Source organism: Thalia democratica, chromosome 1 (genome assembly GCF_965202585.1).
Source record: "Thalia democratica chromosome 1, ktThaDemo2.hap1.1, whole genome shotgun sequence".
Classification (NCBI taxonomy): Eukaryota; Metazoa; Chordata; class Thaliacea; order Salpida; family Salpidae; genus Thalia; species Thalia democratica.
The window spans coordinates 97,909,663-97,929,972 of record NC_139165.1 but is presented as its reverse complement, the minus strand read 5'-3'; positions in this window follow the sequence as shown (position 1 = coordinate 97,929,972).

Here is a 20,310-nt window from a genome sequence, read left to right as displayed (position 1 = left end):
TAAGTGTTGTACAAACTACTTTATATTTTGTATTTCAAACTTGATTTTTATTAAAAACATAGGTATTGAAAACAGAACATATTTTTTTGTTTTGATAAGGTGTAAAGATAAGTTAAAATAGTAATAATTAATAGAAAAAAAGTATAAGAAAGTAACAAGAAATAATGTTCGGAAGTTGAATTTAGTGTTAATAATTAAGTTTTTTTTTTCTCTAATCAACATTTTAGTCTATTCGACTAACGAAATCAGAAACTCACAAATTTTTGAAAACAGTTTCAAAGAAACACTACTTTGAATTAAAACTCAACTTGAAAGAAAATTAGATGTATAAACTTTTACTGCTGAAACTAATTTTACTATTTTTAAGTTAGTTTTAGTTTTAGTTTAAGTTATCTAACTTAAAGCTAGTAAGATTAGTTTTAGTTGTTAATATACTAAAACCTTTAAATAACAAAACAATCAGTTTCAAAATACCGTACACAATTCTTTAGTAAAAACTTGTATTATATATTAAAAGTTTAATGGCAGTACAATGTTGTTATGCATAGGTTGACAATAAAAAAATACTGTTCTAAATTTTATTAAAATAATTATTAAACATATCGATTGAAAGCATTTTACAAATTTATTTATTTCCAGCAGTATGTACTAAATAACATTAATAGTTTAGACTTTTACTCAAAGAATAAATACCAAGGGCAAAATTTAAAATGTTTTTACTCTCTAATAAGTTTATACTTTGTCTTATTTGTTCTTTAATCCTAACAACAGCTTGAACTCAGAAAAAACTTGCTATATTTAATAAGAATACAATTATTTTTTATTTACATAAACTAAAATTATAAGTTATTTTAACACCAACACATACTTTCAAGTTATATTTAATGCCATTATTGTTATTTATTGGGCTTTTAACACGCAAATTAAACACAGTCTTTAAATTATCAGACTATTTTTTGTTTTTACAGCTTATAATTTCTATTTCATTCAGACTGTGATTTAGTCAATAGACTTTTTAAAGTTTACTCAGATACTAATATTGCCTAAAGTTGAAGTGATGTTCTTCAAGAACTTAAATTTTAAAAAAAGTGTAAATCGTCCTTGTTTTGTAAAGTTTCTTGTTCAGTAAAGTCTGAATTTCACAACATAGAACAAGGTTGTAATACTTATGCTGATATTTAACAAATAAATTATTTTGGATTCAGTTTTGCTTAAAGCGAAAACAATAGTGTAGTACTCCTTTGAAACTTACATTAATAAGTTCTATTTGGTAATAACTACCATGTCTTTGAAACTTTAAAAAAACTTAACGTTAGCTCCGAATTTAGTATAACCTAAATCTTTTAACTATATATGAGTCTATGATTACATTTGTGGATTTATAGTATTTATGTAAGTATTTACTTATATCAAACAGTAAAGAAATTAAAATGCTTATTTATAACTTATTAGTTAGTTATCGCATTTAATAAAAGTAAAAGTTTTGTAGTTAAAAACCTGTTAAACCTATTAAAACTTAAAAAAAGTATTAAGAACTCTCAAGAGTATTACATGTCTCTCTTTTTATGCTTTAAAATATAACTCACTAATTAAAGGTCACAAGAAACTCAAAAACTTGGCTGTAAACATGTTTATTCTGAAAAAGTATTTTTTATAGCAAGAAATACAAAATAAAACTATTTTAAAGTTATTTCTATATTCAGATATTTGTTTATTACGATAAAAGATCTGTTTTTTTTCACCAACTTCATAATGTGTTTACTCTTTGATGTTGTAATAAAACGTTTCTTTGTTTTTTTTTTGAGTAATTAGATAATATTTTTAAATACGCACAAATTCACCTATAAAAAGTTGCGCTGTGACATACGACAGCATTTACATTAATTCACTTTTATACAAAAGCAATGTTTTCATTTCCAAACAGTTGTAGGCAAAACTTTAAACACATAAATAAAATATTAATTTAAATGTGTTTGATAAATTAAAAAAATTTAAGAAAGTTTTAAATATTTAATGTTCATAATTAAAAACAATATTTTTAATAGTTAATTAAAATTTTTTCGTTATAAATTGAAAATATATAAATCTGTCACATACTTTCATTCATAAACTAACTTGTTAGGTTTAAGAACATTTTATACTTGTCAACATCTGTAAATTTTATTGTTCATAAAGAAACGTAACTTTTATTACTTTAGTGTCAAAACTATGCTTCTTCAAGTTTTTGTTTTTGAAATGATTTATAAAAGTTATCATCAAATAAATATTTTATTAAGTCTTTTAAGAAAACATTTTTATCTGAGGAACAGATTTTAAACAATTTTTTTTCAATAAAAATATTAAAACTTGTTCAGATTAAAATAAACTGTTTCGATATTTCATACCTGCAAAATAAATATATTTTATCAGCTTGTAAAACTTATAGTTTTATTAACCTTATAGAATATTTAAAAACAAAATATATCCTCTCCTTTTATTTAAGTAGCTTTAAAAAAGATTAATTGTCAAAAGGTATTTTTGTATAAGAACGAAACTAATTAGATTTTTATAAGTTATTAAAAAAAGAATAAACGTCTAAATATATTTTTTAATTACACTTTTTTAGCAAGGTTATTTTTTCCTATCTTTAGTTACTTAATAAAAACATTAAATATTACAAATTCCTAACTAAAATTTAAGACTTAAAGTTTAATAAACATAACTTTTTTATATATAAACTTTTTTACAACATACCTTTGAAATACGATAAACCAGATTTTTAAAAATTGTTAACAAGAAGTAATTGTTACACAAAAGGGTAGATACAAAGTTTAAAAGAACTTTCCTTATGTTGCTATATTGCCATTTTAATCTTATGCCTACAAAATTAAACTTTATTGTTTTATGTACTTTAAACTTGGATTCCAACTCTTGGTGTTTCGGTTTTTTTGTACATTAGTCGTCTTTCTCTATATTGTCTTTGTTTATTTTTTAACTATTTCAATCATGTTTGTTAAGCATACAGTAAGTCAAAATTTACTTTCAAAATTCTTTTCCCTCAACTAATAAAGAGGTTTAATTTAAAGTAAAACAAATTTTTTGTACCAAGACTTGATGGTAAATGTCAGGCTCAGATATAAACGATTCAATAAAAAAAAGTAGTGCAAAGTGAACTATAGTGTACCAAGGAAACCACTGTAGGAAAGTAAAAAGTATAAGTCTCTAAAACTCATTTATTAAAACTAAAAATTTATAATTTTAGAATATATTTTATTTGTTTTTGATAACAGTTTTTAAAACTAAACCTGACAAGTTGTTTAAAAAAAAGTTTAAAGCTTAAATATATAAAACATTAAAGTTTGCATGACTTATTTTAAAAAGCTAAATGTTAATTCTATTAAATACACTGTATCCAATTTGTATAAATACAGTATACAACTTGTATTTTGTAAGCTTTAAAAAAGTACACATAGTTTTAAATGTTTTATTTTAGTTTGCTTCTACTAACTAGCATATATAGTCGAAACCTATATTTGTTTCATTTAATGGTTTTTGTTTTATTACATCACCAAATATTTTTTCAGTAATACTTAATATTAGTCCCAAGTCTTAACCTTTTTGAGTCATTACAGTAATAATGGCAAACAACTCGTAATAAAATACGAGCAAAAAGTGTAAATTTATTTCTTATTTTTATTTAATAAATAATTGCAAATGGTTTGATACTACAACGAATTGTAATAAAAATTACAAAAAGTAAAAAAAGTTTTGTTTAAGAAGTTTTTTTAAACGGATAGTAAAAAAAAAATTTCATTTTATTAACTTTGTTTTGACTCTAAATTCTATTTATTTTGTCCAAACAAAAATAAATTATGTCTAACTTTTCAGAAGAAAATCTTATAAGTAAAATTTTACAGTTTTTAAGGAATATTCAAAATACAAAAAGCAAACCTTAGAGAACCTTTATGTTCTAAAATTTAGAACTTCTGCATCTATATAAATAACAATTTACGTATCAGGGGAGTCGCGTGGAGTGTTGCACTGCCTTAGATATGGTAAATAAAAGTATCTAAATTGATTTTATCTATTTTTAGGTTGAAATCTCTTCTAAAACTCCAATTTAAATAACGACTATTTTTCTCACTAAACTGCGACAAACTTTTAGCTCCTTGTTGCAAATTAAAACAAAATATAATAATTTTTTTAAAGAACTACTGCAGAATCAATATCGTGCAGTATATAAAATAAGATGTAAATTCCCTAAAACTGTTTCTGAGTTTAATTCAACAAGCTAATGTAAACAAAAGTTAAAAACAAAACTAAGCAGAGCAAAAGCAACTTTAGCAGAGGCAACTCAAGCAGAGGCAACTTCAGCAGGGGAAAATTAAGCAGAGGCAACTAGAGCATCGGTAACTCGCAATTTTTTTTTTAAATTTCTGCAAAATGCCATGCAACGCCACAGAAATGAGTATATACGTCTTTTAAATTAAATATCAAGTAAGAATAAGATATTTCTTTGTTTACAACTATACTTGTTTTTTTACTAATTTGTTCAAAGTTTTACTGAGCTAACTCAATCGAAATCCCAACACAGCTATGTATGACTGTTGGACCTGGTTTTTGTAGAAAGTATAAAATAAATTCCCCGAAAACAAAAGGTATGTAATGTAATGTCATACTCAAATAACAAAATAATAATAATGAAAGTTTATTGTTTATTTATATTCTTATCCCATTTTTTTTAAAGCAATGAAAGACTTAGTTTATCACTATATTTTCCTTCTTATGTTATTTATCTTAAATGCTGTTAAGTTTTTTTGATACATTGTACTTCTAAACTCAAGTAGTTTTTGCTTGATGGTCTTCTTTTTTTCTTTCTTATTAAGTTTTGTTTTGGATGGCAATCCAGGTGATTCTGTTTAGTTGTCTATTTTTAATCCACCTTGTCTGCTAAACTTAATGTTTTGACTAGTCTTATCCATCTGTTGTGTTGCCTGATAGTGTCAAGGTCCCAATAACATGACAGCTTTGAAAATTTCTAGAGTTGAACATTGCAAAATCAAAACCTATGGCCAAAACATATACAGTAATAAACAACAATAAGTATAATAACACATGATGTAAGACTTGCTTTGCTCAGAAAATGTGGTTGCAAAGGGTGAAGTTTGAGTTTGATGATTATAATCAAAAAATATCTTTGCTCTCAATCTTCTTCTTTCAACTTATGTCCCTTAAAATATTGTAGTGTTTTTGCTCCTAGGTTTTCTGAGGTAAGATAAGCAATAAGCTACGTTGGTTATTAAAGATATTAACTAATAAAGCTAGCATTTTATTTTTTACATGAAAATACATAATAGTAGCAATACTTATTAGCAAACAGAGTTGCCAAAACACATGAAATCCTGTTAAAATCAGAAATTTTATATTTTAAGCAAAAAAGCCACGACAAACTAATAATTTGAGAAGTTAAAAAAAAAACCTTAACCTTTCAATAAAAAATTATTAATAATCAAGAAAAACCTAAAATTTTAATTATTTTTACATGAAGAGTAATAAAATTTTGATTTTGAAAAAAAAATCTATCATATAGTTACAATATTTTTGTGTCATTTAATTTTCATTATTAAAAATAACATTTTAAGTAGCTTTAATTTGCCATTAAATAATGGTATACTGTTTAAAAATGTATTTTTTGTTATCTTGAGTATTTTATATACTAAAAATGACCTAAAAATTTAACACTTAAAATGCCTGGATGAAATTTAAAAAGTCTGAAAAAAATATTTTAAAATTTTCTAGCAACCTTGTGCTAAACTTAAGCTAAATATTTTTATTTTACATATAAAAACGTTCCTTAGGCTTAGCTATTACTGATAAACTTTTTAGCCTTAGCTGAAGACTTTTATTATACATGTTTTGGTCAAAGAGAAAAACATGATGTTTTATTCTAAGAATTTATTTTTTATCCAAAGAATGTAAAATTATTATATCAAAAACTTTTGAAAATAAATAGATAGTTTTAAAGTAATGCATAATAGTGTACACAAAATTTATTTTTGGGTGCATGAGTTGAAAGTTTGTCTAAAATTTTGAAACTTACATTAGTTTATGATAAAGGGCAAAAAAAAGTCTTAGGTGTTATTGGTGGTTGTTTTAAAACTTATATTAGATTTTATTCAACATAACTTTAAAATCTAGGGGCCACAAGCCGTAAAATGGGGAAAAGGAAGGTCATAATTAAAACTTACTCTAGATATTTTGGAGTTGATGATGACAAGAAAAATAAGTTTTTGGTGGTCTTTACGTTAGTTGTCTGAGAAATCTTTTTGGGAGGGGGCATAGCTTATCATAGCATAACAAAGGACTTAAAAAAATTTTGGAAGCCTTCCACTTGATATTAAAAGAAATTTGGAACAATTTTGGAAAGTTTATTCCTATATTGAGTTGCACAGAATTTTAAGGCTATAGGGGGGTGGCAACACTTTTTTTTTCAAAAATTAACTTTAGCTTTTATATAAAAGCATTAAATCAAAACTACAAGCCAGTTTTTTATAGAATTCAAAAATATCATTTTACTTTTGATATATTTTTTTTTTTTGTAAAAAGTTTCTGACAAAAACTATTGACCACAATTTTTTTGGGGTCAATTTTCTCAGCAATGTTAAAATTCACTAAAAATCTATCTCCTCCTTCATTTTTTAAGCAATCTTCTTCAAATTTTTAGGAAGTGTTTCTTATATTAATAGAAAAAAACGTTACATCTAAATTTTAATAATTTAGAAAATAAATTTTTAATAAAAAAAAATAGAAAAAATAGTGTTTTTTTTTTAAATTATATTTTTACAATTATTTAAAAATTTTTTAAGCAATTTTATTTTATTATTTTCTAAAGATTAGACTGTGAAAGTTTGAAGAAGATTGCTTGAAAAATATAGGACAATATAAATATTAAATAAAATATTCTTATTTTGCTGTTTTAGTTTTCCCTTTCAATAAGGAACCAATTATGCGGCCTAACTATGACTGGTCATATTGCAAAAAATAATTTGAATTTTTTTAAACAATAAAAATTATCTTGAAGCCTAGAAACAACTCTATAAAATAAGATCAACTTGTAAAAGATATGGCTTACTTCCCCCCTATGGCCTTAATTATGCACAGATTTTGATTAGCTTGAAGACCGGTTTTAGAGTATTGTATAAAAGGTTTTTATATAAAATAAGATACATTGTTACATTTCAAGTAATTAGCATCTTTGTTTCATCAGATTTTAATACCAGTGTCAAAGTTAGGAAAAAGCTAATCTATATAGGGGCATAAAAGTCAAAATTTTGCACAATTTTTATAATTAATCCTCACACTTTTAAAAACCTGAAAGAATTTTAGCCTTTTTAAGTAGATCTATGATAAAATATCTCAGTATATAGGGCAAGAGTGCTGTAGTTTTTATTTGTGTTTTAAACTCTCATAATTTCATTATACTTTCATTATTCTACACAGTTGTATTTCTTTCAGAATTTTATTTTAATCTCTTATTGTTAACAAATTTCTTATATACTGAGATATAATAAATGTTTATCAATTAGTCAAGGAACATAAGTTTACAAAGTCTAAAGATATAGAGAGGTGAGTTAGCATTTAAAAACATATTTTAAATTAAAATAGACAATAAATTAATTTGTACAATATTAAAGAAAATAAAAGTTTTTATTTTCTGAATTTTTAGAATTCTAAAATGCGTAACTAAAACAAGAGTGCAAAACGTCATAAGTATGTAAAGATGCTAGAGGGGACTGTATTGTTAAATATTTTAAGCAATCTATAGTTATAAAATCGATGTAAGTGTAGTAGTGTTGGTTAGAGTCTATAGTAGTTAGTGCTTATAAAGGGGAGTCAAGACTTTAAAAAAGTTGTGCAGGGTTTTATTTGAAGGCTAAAACACAAACTATTAGTAAGTTTTTATAGAAAATTTCAGTTTTAGTTTGCTCTGATTTATCTCATATTTGTTCATATCTTATAATGTAAACTTTAAGAATACTGTTTTTCAAAATCAAATTATTATACAATTTTTGATGACTGAAAATTTGTTTTTAGTTAGAGATTTCTTATTTGAAAAAAAAAATTCCTGTAAAAGTTAATAAGATTAGTAAGTTGATACTTAAAAAATGTTAAAAGTAAAAAAAGTTTAAGAAAAAAAAATCATTAATTTTAGTTTCCAATTTTTAAGTTTTACTTTATTAGAATGAAATATTTATTAGAAATTGACTAACTCTTTAAATATAAACTTGAAATTAAATGAGATAGATTTTAAATTAAACTGTCTTTTTTTACTTTCTAGATTGCGGCTTCCACAAGAAATCAACTTTTGCTTCCTTATGTTGTATAAGTTACCTTGGCATTTTAAATGGTAAGAAGTTACTGATTGCTAAAATAAAGCTAAAAAATATTAGACTGACTGTTTTTAGTATTAAATATAACTAATAGTTTAAAATAAAAATATAATTTTTAAACAGTAATTTAGCAATGTGTGAAAAATTATGTTATCTTCATTTAACTAACTGCTTAATTTTTGTTTCTAATCACATAAATTATACAATCTCTACTAAAATAAACTGTATGCTTTTATGCTTCTAGAAACCCAGAAAATTCAAAGCTTGAGTTTAGTTGTCAACATAGAAATGGTAATTGGAAGTAATAGTTTTTAATTAAGACCATAAGGATTAGAGTGATTTTTAAATTTTATTTTTAATTAAAAAATTACAAACTTTGGTCACTTATACAGAGTTAATAAGGTGTTTAATTATTTACCTTTTAAGATGCAGAACTTATAGTAAAAAAAAGTTTTACAAAACATACCAGGGTTGCCACTCTTTTTAGTCAAAAAAATGTTCTACTCATAATAAAGTACATAGTTTTACTACCTGCAGGTTATTTACAAAAAAGAAGTTGACTGAAATACTATCTTAATTTTTATCAAAGCTAAGAACCATTTTATTGCTTTCAATAAGTTAAACAAGAATTTTAACATACAATTTAACATAACTTTTTAAGTCAAAAGGTTTTTTTGCCGTTTATATGCACGTTGGCTTAAAGATGATTTCTACAAAGTCACCAAAACATTTTGTTTACTCTAGATAGTTTTTGATTACTTAATTTATATCTTGCTATAAAAATAACATCCAAATTTTATTTTAATATTAAGTTATGTTATTAAAGTAATAATATTTATATAATTTTCTTGCCATTGTTTTAATAGAAATAATAAAGTATATTTTAGGCAAATAAAAATGCAATAATTAAGTTCAACTCACATCAACTATGACTGTATTGTTAAGTAAAAGATTAAAAACATAAGTTCTGAGTAAGATTGCTGAAAAACTGTTGGAAAAGAAAGTTTTTCATAAAATTGTCTATTCATTGAACTTCTAATTTTACCCTTCAATAAGGGTCCTATTGAACTGTTGGATTTAGTCTTATCAAAAAACTAATTTAAATTTTAAGAAACAATATTAGTCAATTTTTTATAAAGTTAAACATTTTCCACATAAGATTTAAAAAAAGTGCCCCTAATCTATATGCTTTTTATATAAAATAACTTTAAATTAGTCTGCTCATTATAAATAATGAGAAACAATGATTACAACAAAAAAAAGTCTTGAGCTTTTTACATACAAAATTATTTTTGAATGAACCAGAATTTTTGTATATGAGGTGGGAATTAACTTTGAACATCTAAAAGTTTGATTATTTTTAAAAAACTATTTTGCATCTAAATAAGAGCAACTAGTACTCATTTTTTTTTTGATAGTAACTTTCATTTTTTAGTTTAGTTTTAGTAGTAAATAGAAAAAATAGGTACTTACAAAACTAATGGTAAAAATATGACCATTACAGTAGAAAAGTTCAGAATAAAAGTAGTTTTCCTTTTTAACTTTGATTGAAGTTTTATTTTCAATTTTATGTTTTTTTTTTTAAGCATATTTTATTAAGTACTTTTATTAAAATCTAGTTTTAATTCTTATAACTTCCTTTAATTTTTTGATCTTTGTATTTATTCTAAAACATACAAACCAACACTTGTTTTATTACAGTTTGTTTTAATATATATTTTTTTTGCATAAATTGTTTAACAAAAACATCAAAAAACTATAACTGTTTAGTACAGAATTCATAAATTTAAGTTATAGAATTCTATGATTGTTGTAATTTTAGAAAGAATATATAATAATTAAAATTAAAATATTGTAGTTTTTAATATTACATTTCAGTTAAGCGCATAGGGAGGTAAACACCCTTTTTTGGTTTTTGATCTTATTTTATTTAGATTTTACTAAGCTACAATATGCTTTTTACAGATTTAAAGAATTCAAAATGGTTTTTTTGATATTGCCGGTCAAAGTTGAAGGCAACAATAGGATCCTTATGGGAGGCGCAAACTAAAACCGCAAATAACTAGAAATCACTAAAAATCTATCTCCTATGTTTTTTGAGATAACTACCTCAAATTTTCAGGATGTGTTCCTTCCAATATTTAAAAAATTCATTTGGAACAGTTATTAAAAATAAAAAAATTTTAACAAAATAAATAAAAATAAAGCAATTTTTTGTTTTTTTTTTATAAAAAATTTTTTTTTTTGAATTTTTTTGTCATAGTTTTTTAAATATTGTAAGGAACATTTCCTGAAAATTTGAGGTAGTTATCTCAAAAAACGTAGAAGAAGATAGATTTTTAGTGAAATAGTCTATTTTTGCGGTTTTAGTTTGTGCCTCCCATAAGGAACCTAATGTTGCCTCCAACTTTGACCGGCTATATCTCAAAAATTATTTACAATTTTTATATTCTGTAAAAAGAAAATTGTATTTAATAAAAACTTTATAAAATAACGTCAAAAACCAAAAAAGGGTGTCTAACCCCCCTATGCCCTTAAATTGCATTTAAGTTAATTTAATTTATTTTAAATGAAACAGCTCACAAACTTCAATGATGATGATGATTGGACAACATCCAACTTGAAGAATTTCAGAAAGCTAGAAGTTTTAACAGATGAAAGCCAAAAGTTTTTGGGAGTTTTCAATGACAAGGTGAACATATTTTTTAGAGTTGTTAAATCTTAATTTATAATTTTTACATGTATAACTATTAATATAACATCACTCAAACACCTTAAAAAATTAAGCAAAAAATTAAAAAAAATAAAATATAACTATTTTAATTTTCGTTACTCTTAACAAATTTTTAGTGTAATATACTTTTTAAATTTTTCTGCAGTGTAAAATCTAAGACATGTCGTTTCCATTTGATGTTAAAATCTATAGTTTAATTTATCTAAGTTTTTACTTAAATTTTTATTCAATAATACAGCCTAAAAAATCTTTTGATTAGTTTTCAATCAGTATGGTTTTTTTTCAAATTACTTTATAGTTGTGAAACTTTTTGAATGAATTTTGTGTTTACTATTGAAATTTTTTTGAATTTTCTTCTGACCAAAACTGTACCAATAAGTGAGCGTCCGGATAAGTGAATAAGCACTGTACTTTTTATTAAGTCATTTTACCCTTCTGTTCAGAAAGTAAACTATTAGTTAATAGATAAATTTAAATTTTTTAAGCTAATCTTAATCTTTCTTGAATAAGTATTTTAAGTTATAGAGAACCCAACCAATTTAATTTTAAAACAAATATAACAACATTTTTGTAATACTTACTCAAGACAGTAAAGTGATGTTTAGATATATCTTAATTTGCGTACTTCAATTTTTATTATTAAAATTCAAAAATACAGTTATTAAAAAAAAAATTTTCTAATTGCTATTTTAAAAAAAAGTGTAACTTGGTTTTAAAAATTCAAGTATTTAAATTCTGTTTAAAAATTTCAGATTTGTACTAATTTAGTGTTTTCATAAGATATAGCCAAGTTTTAACAACTTAGTTTAAAGCAGTATATGTCTGTAGCATCAAAAGTTTAAGTTGTTATTTAGCATCTTAGTTTATAACAAGTTAAGTATTATTCCATCAGCTACCAAAAATATTTAAATTAGTGTCTGTTTCATATATTGCCAACAGGTTTTTTTAAAGATGCTGTAATATATGTTTGCATTAACATCAATTTTAGATCCACAACTTATAAATAAGTGATGTGATTTGGTAATGTAAAAATTAAGTGAAATTAATTTGTCAGCAATTATTTCTTTATTTAAGTTTAAAAGAATTTTTAGTATATTGTAACTTAAATAAGCGTATTTACTACATAATACTACATAAACAAAGAAGTATGATGTAAATTCTAAACTAATATACTTAAGTATTACTTTTAAATCATTATGTAAGCTGTTTTCAGTGTTAAATATACAGCTTTCAGTTAACTTCTTTTGTATTTATTAGTTATAAATTGAAAATAATTTTTCCCTTTAATAAGAAATTTTAGTGTAATGATATGTTTTTGAAAAGAGTAAACTTCTCTAACTTTTTAGTAAAAATAACTTATAAGTTTTAAGTCAAACAGTTAAGTTTATAGCTAGGTTTAGTTTTAAAAGGGTTTATATATATATACAATTTTTTTATTAAAACGAATTTATAAAAAACTAGAAAATCAACTAATGTAACTAGTTTTTTTATAAAATGTGTTTAAAAGAGTTATTTCAGTTGCATTAACCGATGTTAATCATTGTAAATTTTCTTACATAAATGGCTTTGAAATATCAATAAATGTAAAGTGTTTGTTGACGGTTATTGAAAATATTTAATAGTTCTTTATACTTTTAAATATAATATGATTGGCTAAAAATTATATATAATCAATAAAATATTGTTTTTAAGCAATCACTTATTCATTACAATATGTAACTTTAGAATTTCAACTTTATATAGATGAGAAATGTCGAGCTTTCATCTATTAGAGTTTTTACAGCTTTTGCTATTTGATTATTTGTTTTGAAGAACTGCAAGTTTATGTAAAACAGCTTTTTGGTTGTCAATTGCACTTTAAAATTGTAATGCATAATAAGAATAAAAAAAGGTTGTAAATTTTAGACAAGACTTGCTATTCTAAAGTTTTTGACCTTCAATAAGGTTTCATAGTTTACTTTTAAATTTTAAATAATTATTGAATAGAAATAATTAAGTTTTTCTAGCTTATTTCTAGCTAAATTGTCAAATATAATTCAAGTATATATTAATTTGACATTTTTTATCTTAAAGTTTTAAACTTGCTATGCTCATAAAAAATGTTTTAATATAAATTTGTGTTGTGTAATACCAAGTAAGTGAAAAATGTTTGCATGTCTTACGACATCTCTAATTACGCCCTATTTCTAATGAGTTTGTTTTTGTTAGTCAAACTTTTTATTGCTCACTTATTGTTAGTCTTCAACTTTTTTTTATTAAATTATTGCACCATCTCTTTTTTGAAAACTTTGTAAATTATTACTCAAAATTTCTCACTTTTTTTTCTTTTTTATATAAAATATTATTTGTAAAATTTAAATTTTGTAATACTTAAAAATTTAAATAATGTTAATTCTGTTAAATTAAATGTTGTTTTTTTATCTTTTCACTAAATTATATGTTTACAATGTAATGTTAATATAAAGTTTTATAATTGTTTATAACTGTGACATTTAGTTAGTTTTCATAAAAAGTAGAGATTTTTATGTTAAATGTTTTTAATTTTGATAATGCAGCTTAGTTTTCAAAGTATTAGGATGGAAGGTAACATGACAATTCAAAATCGTTAACTTTTAAATGTATGCTTTCTAAACAAATATTTTCAAATTAAAAATTGTAAGCAAAGGACTTGAATGTTGAATTTAAAATTATAATAGAAATAAAAGAAGTTATATTTTATAACAGATAGTTACAATATGACAAACTTTGAATGTTCAAATTTGTTATAGAATTAGAAGGGTTTTAAGTTATTACAAAAAGCTAAATTGAGTTAAAATTAAAAACTTGGCGTGTAAACTAAAACCAGAAATAATAGAATAAAAATTTCAATTAGGCTTTTGGATACTTGTCATATTTCAAAAAGTTTACTTAAGAAATCTTTTACACTAAGTTTTTAATAGTGAATTATCTAGGAAAAATATATTCCGTATAATCTATCTACTTTTTTACTTTTTATCTACTATTTCTCTGTGCACTAAGATTTAAAATTCTCATCTAAATAAACTTAACATATTAAAAAAAATTATTGAATAATTCCAGAAAAAAGTTATAAATTGAAAATGAAAGCAGATCTTTTTGACAGATTTTTTAAAAATAAAGATTAGACTTGAAATTTTCTAAAAACTGTTCAAAAATTGTAGAATTATAAAGATTTTTAGTAAAAAAGTTTTTTTTTGCCTTTTTACTTTGGTACTTCCATAAAAATCTTTTAATCTTTCAAAATTTTATTAATTTTCACTCAAAAGCTACTATGAATTTTAATAGTAAAGAGAAAGAAAATTGTAGCTAAGTTAAAAAAATTTAAAAGTATATGTTAAAGTTTAATAAAACACAAAATTTGGTTTATATCTGTTAAATAAATGTTTGAAAGCTAGTGCACCCCACAAGTATTTCTTAAACATAATTATGGTAAATTATGTTTTGTTATGGTATATATATTCTTAAATATACTGTGTTAATGTATATATATCTTTAATTTATTTAATGTGTTGTTGTATATTTTTATATTTTGTATACAGTTTATGTTTTAAAAACAAAGTAAAGCAAAATATAAATTCAATAAAACAAACACTACTATTAAATTGTTTTTTATTTTATTTTATTGAAGTATATAGAGTTTTAATTTATATATTAAGTTGTTTTTAAAAGTTTGTATACAGTTTACAATTTAAAAGCAAAGTAGAGCGAAATATAAACTAAATAAAACAAACACTACTTTTCATTTATTTTTCAATTATATATATACTTCTGCACCAAGTTATAATCATCATGCTGTTAAAAAACTAAATAAAAGTTTTAAATAAAGTTTAAAACAATTTTATATAGTTAACTAGTGGGCATATTATATAAACTTTTATTTATCCTAGGTTTAATTTTATGTTTTTATAATTTTCAATTATAATAAGGTAAATTTAATGTTTACTGAACTTAAAATAGGAAGAGTAGAAAATAGTTGGTATTATTTATTTTTTTCACCAAAATATCTACTTAAGCTGCTTTAATGCACAGGGTTATGTAATTATTTTTTTTGTTACTATAATTAAAATAATACATTTTTAGTTTAATACATTTCTATTAAATTATGTTTTTTTTATTATTTTAACTTTTAGTATGTGTTACTTCGTAAATGCTAATAGATTTTAAATGGTCATAAGTACTTACAAAAATGCTAAATATCCTTTGAATACAATTAATTTGTTAAACCTTTAGTTTGTTTAATAAAATCCCACTTAAATGTGGAATTTTTAACAAATATAAAATAATAATGTTTTGGTTAGATAATAAAACTCCATTTTATACTTTGCATATTTTCATTATTATTTAATATTTTATTATTGTAGAAAACGTTCAAAGTAGCATTGCATTTTATTTTCAATAATTTTATCTTATTTTAGACAGTTGTTTACCTTTAATTTAATTTTAAAAATATTATAAAATTAAACAGCTACAAGTTTCACCACTGAACGGATTGTCAACTTTGGAAGATGCCTGTATCTAGCTACTAGGAGGCTTAAAATGGTGAAAGGTATGGTATTTAGTTGATTCAACTTATAAATATCGAACCTACTATAATTTTCATTACCTTTGAATAAAATATATTGTTAAAAGAACAGAGAGGTGCCTGAGATGAAAAAAACAAAATAACAAAATATGCCAAAACTGAAAAGAAGTAGTTGAATTTATTAAAATAAGGAAAATTGTGTAAAAAAAGTGTATTATAACTTTTTTTCAATGCTTTGTAATGGTATACGGTTATTGTGCAAAAGTATATTTAAACAAATTTAAAAAAAAACATTTTAAATAAATACCACATTGCAAATTTATAGTTTATTACCGTTTCGACTTTTCATCACTCAATATTAGTAGTAAAACTGTAAAAAATAACTAAAAATTATTGTTAAACTACTAAAAAAATTAAATTATGATATATATATATATATACATATATGGGTAGCTGTATGTATTAAAATAATAAACTACAGTAAAATTACAGGTTACATAAACATTCATATGTAGTAAAAAAATGTATATAAAACTCATCAAAATTTCTTGGGTAATGCCAGGTTTAGCTTATTGTTTATTTAAAATTCGATTATAACGTTTAATTTAAATAGATATGCTGATCAGAGTCTCAAGTTTATTTCTACATTCTTTGGATATACCAAAACTGTTAAAAATAGTTATTTCATTTTCACAACTAACACAACTACTAATGTGTTCATATACAGCTGTTTTACCTTTAAAATGTTCTTTGACTCTTTCTCTTAGTAGTCTTGAAGTAAATCCTATATATTGGATGAGCACTTATCCTTAGAGCACTTATATTCCTAGATCACGTTTTATTTCAATTCGCGAGATGTCTTGTTTTTGTTGCTGAAGTAATTACCTACTTTGCTTCTTTAAGTAAAAAAGTCTTCAATATTATTGTTTAATAGTTTTCTAATTTCTTTTTGTATTCACTATTTGATTTTCCTATGTAAGGAACTTTTAGGATATTTTTTAATTTTTAACTATTTAGTTTTTCATTAGTTCACTCATTATTGTTGTTGATAGATCTTTAAATTAAGTCATTAACAAATTTGTTTGAATAATAATTTTTCATTGACTTTTCTTTAAAGTTTGTGAATTCTTGTTTGTAAATTGTATCAGAAGAAGCTATATTTTTTGCTTTTTTCAAAAACAATAGTATTAATGCCCTATTTCATCTAATAGGTGTCACTCAGGGTTGCCATAAGGTCAGGAAAAACTTAAAAAAAAAACAAAAGTCAGGAAAAAATAGGGATTTTAGAAAAAAAGTCAGAAATAGTCAGGAAATTTGACAAAAAAAAAGGTCAAATTTTGTCATATTAAATTACAAAATTCCTTATTTTTCAAAGCCTTCAAATAGTAAAAAATAATTAAAAATCCTTTAAAGTCAGACTAAAATTGCAAATTTTTCCTAGAAATTTACAAAGTTATTTACAGGGTTGCCACTCGGTCAGGAAAGGTCAGGAAATCAGGAAAAGTCAGGAAAAATTCAAAAAAATGACAAACGTCAGGAAATGTCAGGAAAAAATGGCAGGTTTTGAAAAAAAGTCAGGAAAAGTCAGGAAGATTTTAACATAAAAAAAAGTCAGTTTTGTCAGTTTAAATTTACAAAATTCCTTGGTTTTCAAAGCCTTTAAATGGTAAAAGTTCAATAAAAGTCTTTTAAAGTAAGAAAAAAATTCCAAAATTTTCCTAGAAATTTACAAAAATATTTAAATTTATTTCCAATGCCTTCATCTGGTATAAATTAATAAAATATCCTTTATAAAATTGCAAACATTTTCTATTAACATATTGAACAAGTACCCTACTTGAACAAGCAGATTTTGTAAGCTTTTTAGTATTGATGATCTCTAGCAAGGACACTTCCATAGTGAAACTGTGATATATACACAAAAGTTTATCTATCATAATTTTAGAATCAAAGTGCTTTTTGTTTATGTAAATAATTAAGTTCTTTGTAATTTTAAGAAGTTAGTTTAGTACTTTATGTAACAAGTTAATGTGTATACTTTACCTCTTTATAATTTTTTCAAATTTGTTTAAATTTAGAAAATAAGTTATAAGAGAGGTATATGCCAAGATTAAGTTTACTTATTATTTGTATTTTTTTAGAGTAACTTGAGTTTTTAAAGTAAGTAAGAGTATATTTATTTGTTACAAATGTTAAACTAAATGATAAGATAAAATATTTTATACAACAGATATATAGTTTACATTTTTATTTCTTTTTTATAGTTACTTAAGTATATTCTTTTTTAATTTAAGGATTTTATATTAAATAGTTTGGGTAGTATTTTATTAAACTCAGTGAACAATTTATATAAGTAAAGTATGTTTTAAGTAAATGCATAATGTCGTTTCGTTTATTTAGATATATTTATGCTAGAAAATTCTAAAAAACTGTGTTCTTTATTGTTTCAAGGTTTCAGCTGTAAAAGTTTGTTATTGACTTGTTTTAAAATTTTAGTTGTGAAAGTTCGTTATTAATTCAAGTTTTTAATTGTAAAAGTTCCTTATAGGTCGTTTATTTTTTTAGATACATTTATGCTAGGAAATGCTAAAAAATGTGTGTTTTTTCAGACAAGCTGTGTTTATAAGGTAATAATACAAGTATTTTGCTGATAGAGCTGTTTATTACAAACATCAATCATACACAGGTGGTTCAAATGATGTACTGGAAGTTTGATGATAGAATTCAGTAAAAAGCTGTTGTTTTTAACCTGTGTAAAATTAGATTGAAAACTTTATATAGTTTCAAGTGTTAGGTTATGTATTTTAGAATAAGTTTAACTTAAGAGTTTGATTAAGAAAAGTAAGGAAAATTTTGGTAAAAAGTCAGGAAAAGTCAGAAAATTTTTTTCAGCTTGATCAGTGGCAACCATGGAATACTGTTTTAACAATTCTCTTATTTTGTTAAATATAAATTAATTTTGAATTTCTAGTGTTTATAATTTTCTCTACATTTAGTTCTAAGTTTATGCAAAATATACTACCCTAGTTTTTGAAATAAACCTTTTTCTTTAGAAGCTAATTTATACTGCTTAGTTATACATATCTTTACCTAACCATGACAATCTTATTTTTAATCTAATTTTCGTTTATTTACATAAACTAAAAAATTACAACTCAAGTTTGCTTATATTTAGTTTTAGTATTTTACAATAACCAAATTAACTATATCTTATATCAATAGTTTTATATATAAATATCTAATTTAGAAAATTGCATATTCTGTCATTTTATAGCTTTTTAGTTACATAATAGTAGTTTGATAAGCCGTTTAACAGTGAAACTTAGTAACTGTCAGTATTTGTAATAAATGTTTTTCAATATTAGAATTTTTATCATGTATTGATTCATTTGTTAAATCTGTTTTATATATTCAAATTTAATTATATTAAACATTGTCGAAATATCTTGAGCTTTCAAAAACCTGGAATTTTCTTTAAAAGTTATGGCAACCTTGTTAATAACAACTTTTTTGATCTCATTTTGTTTCTTAGCTACTAGAAAATCATTTCTAGTTTCGTTGCAGTTTACTTTCAAGTATAATTTTGTATTCACACAAAAATAGTTTTTAACTTCTTGTAGACCTAATGTAGTATAATGCATTTTTAGGCTTTTATAAAAACAAGTTTCCTTGTTTAGTTTTAGCAAAAAACAAAATTTAAAAGTAAAAAATGTTTTAATAGAAGGAATAATAACAAAAAATTGTAATGTTTAAATGGGTTTTGTTAATAAAACACTAGATATTTTATAAGTTGTTTAATGTATATAATAATTATTTCTCCATAAGTTTATTCCAACCTAAGTTACATTAATTTAAATTTAATAATTGTATCAAGCTTTTGATATTTTCATGGTTTTGTAAAAATGCTTCCAAATTAATTTTTTGCATTTCTTGCGCTTATTATTTCGTGATAATAACTTTTAATTTGCTAATAAATCTGTTTGAAGATATAAAAGCACTTGTAATATTTTTTTTACTAATTTATAACACAAAAATTAAATAATAATTACTCTTTTACTTGTGACTCTTCTATTCTTTTGTCTGGTTATGAAAATAAAGAATTGACTTTGATAAATAAGTTTACAACGGGTAGCTGTCAAATTTTCACAAGGGTACAAAATTGCACAAATATACTTGCACGGGTTGAATTTTTTTTTTAATAACTGCTTTATTAACTTTAATTTATTTTATTATTATTTTTTACTATCGACCTTACCCCTAATCCTTACCCTCGGTCGGTAACTATTTTTGGAATTATTTTACTTTATTTATTATTTTTATTTTTACTATCACTGTTACCCCTGGCTCTTACACTTGGTCAATAACTATTTTTTTTTTGTTTTTTAATTTTAAATTTCTGTTTTAGTTTTTATTGTAATAATTCTTTATTATTTTTTTTTACTCTCGTGCAAAAATGACTTTCCATGCAAAATTTTAACATGTGCAATTTAGTACCCTCCTGCAATTTATTAACCTTGTGCACTTATGTCTTTATGCAATTTTGACCTGTTGCCGTTTACAACAGTATTAAATCAAACAAAGGCCAGTTTACCTCTAAATTCAACATTTAAGCAAAAAGAAACTTGAAATTTTTACAAAAATCATGAAAATAATAAAAGTTTGATACG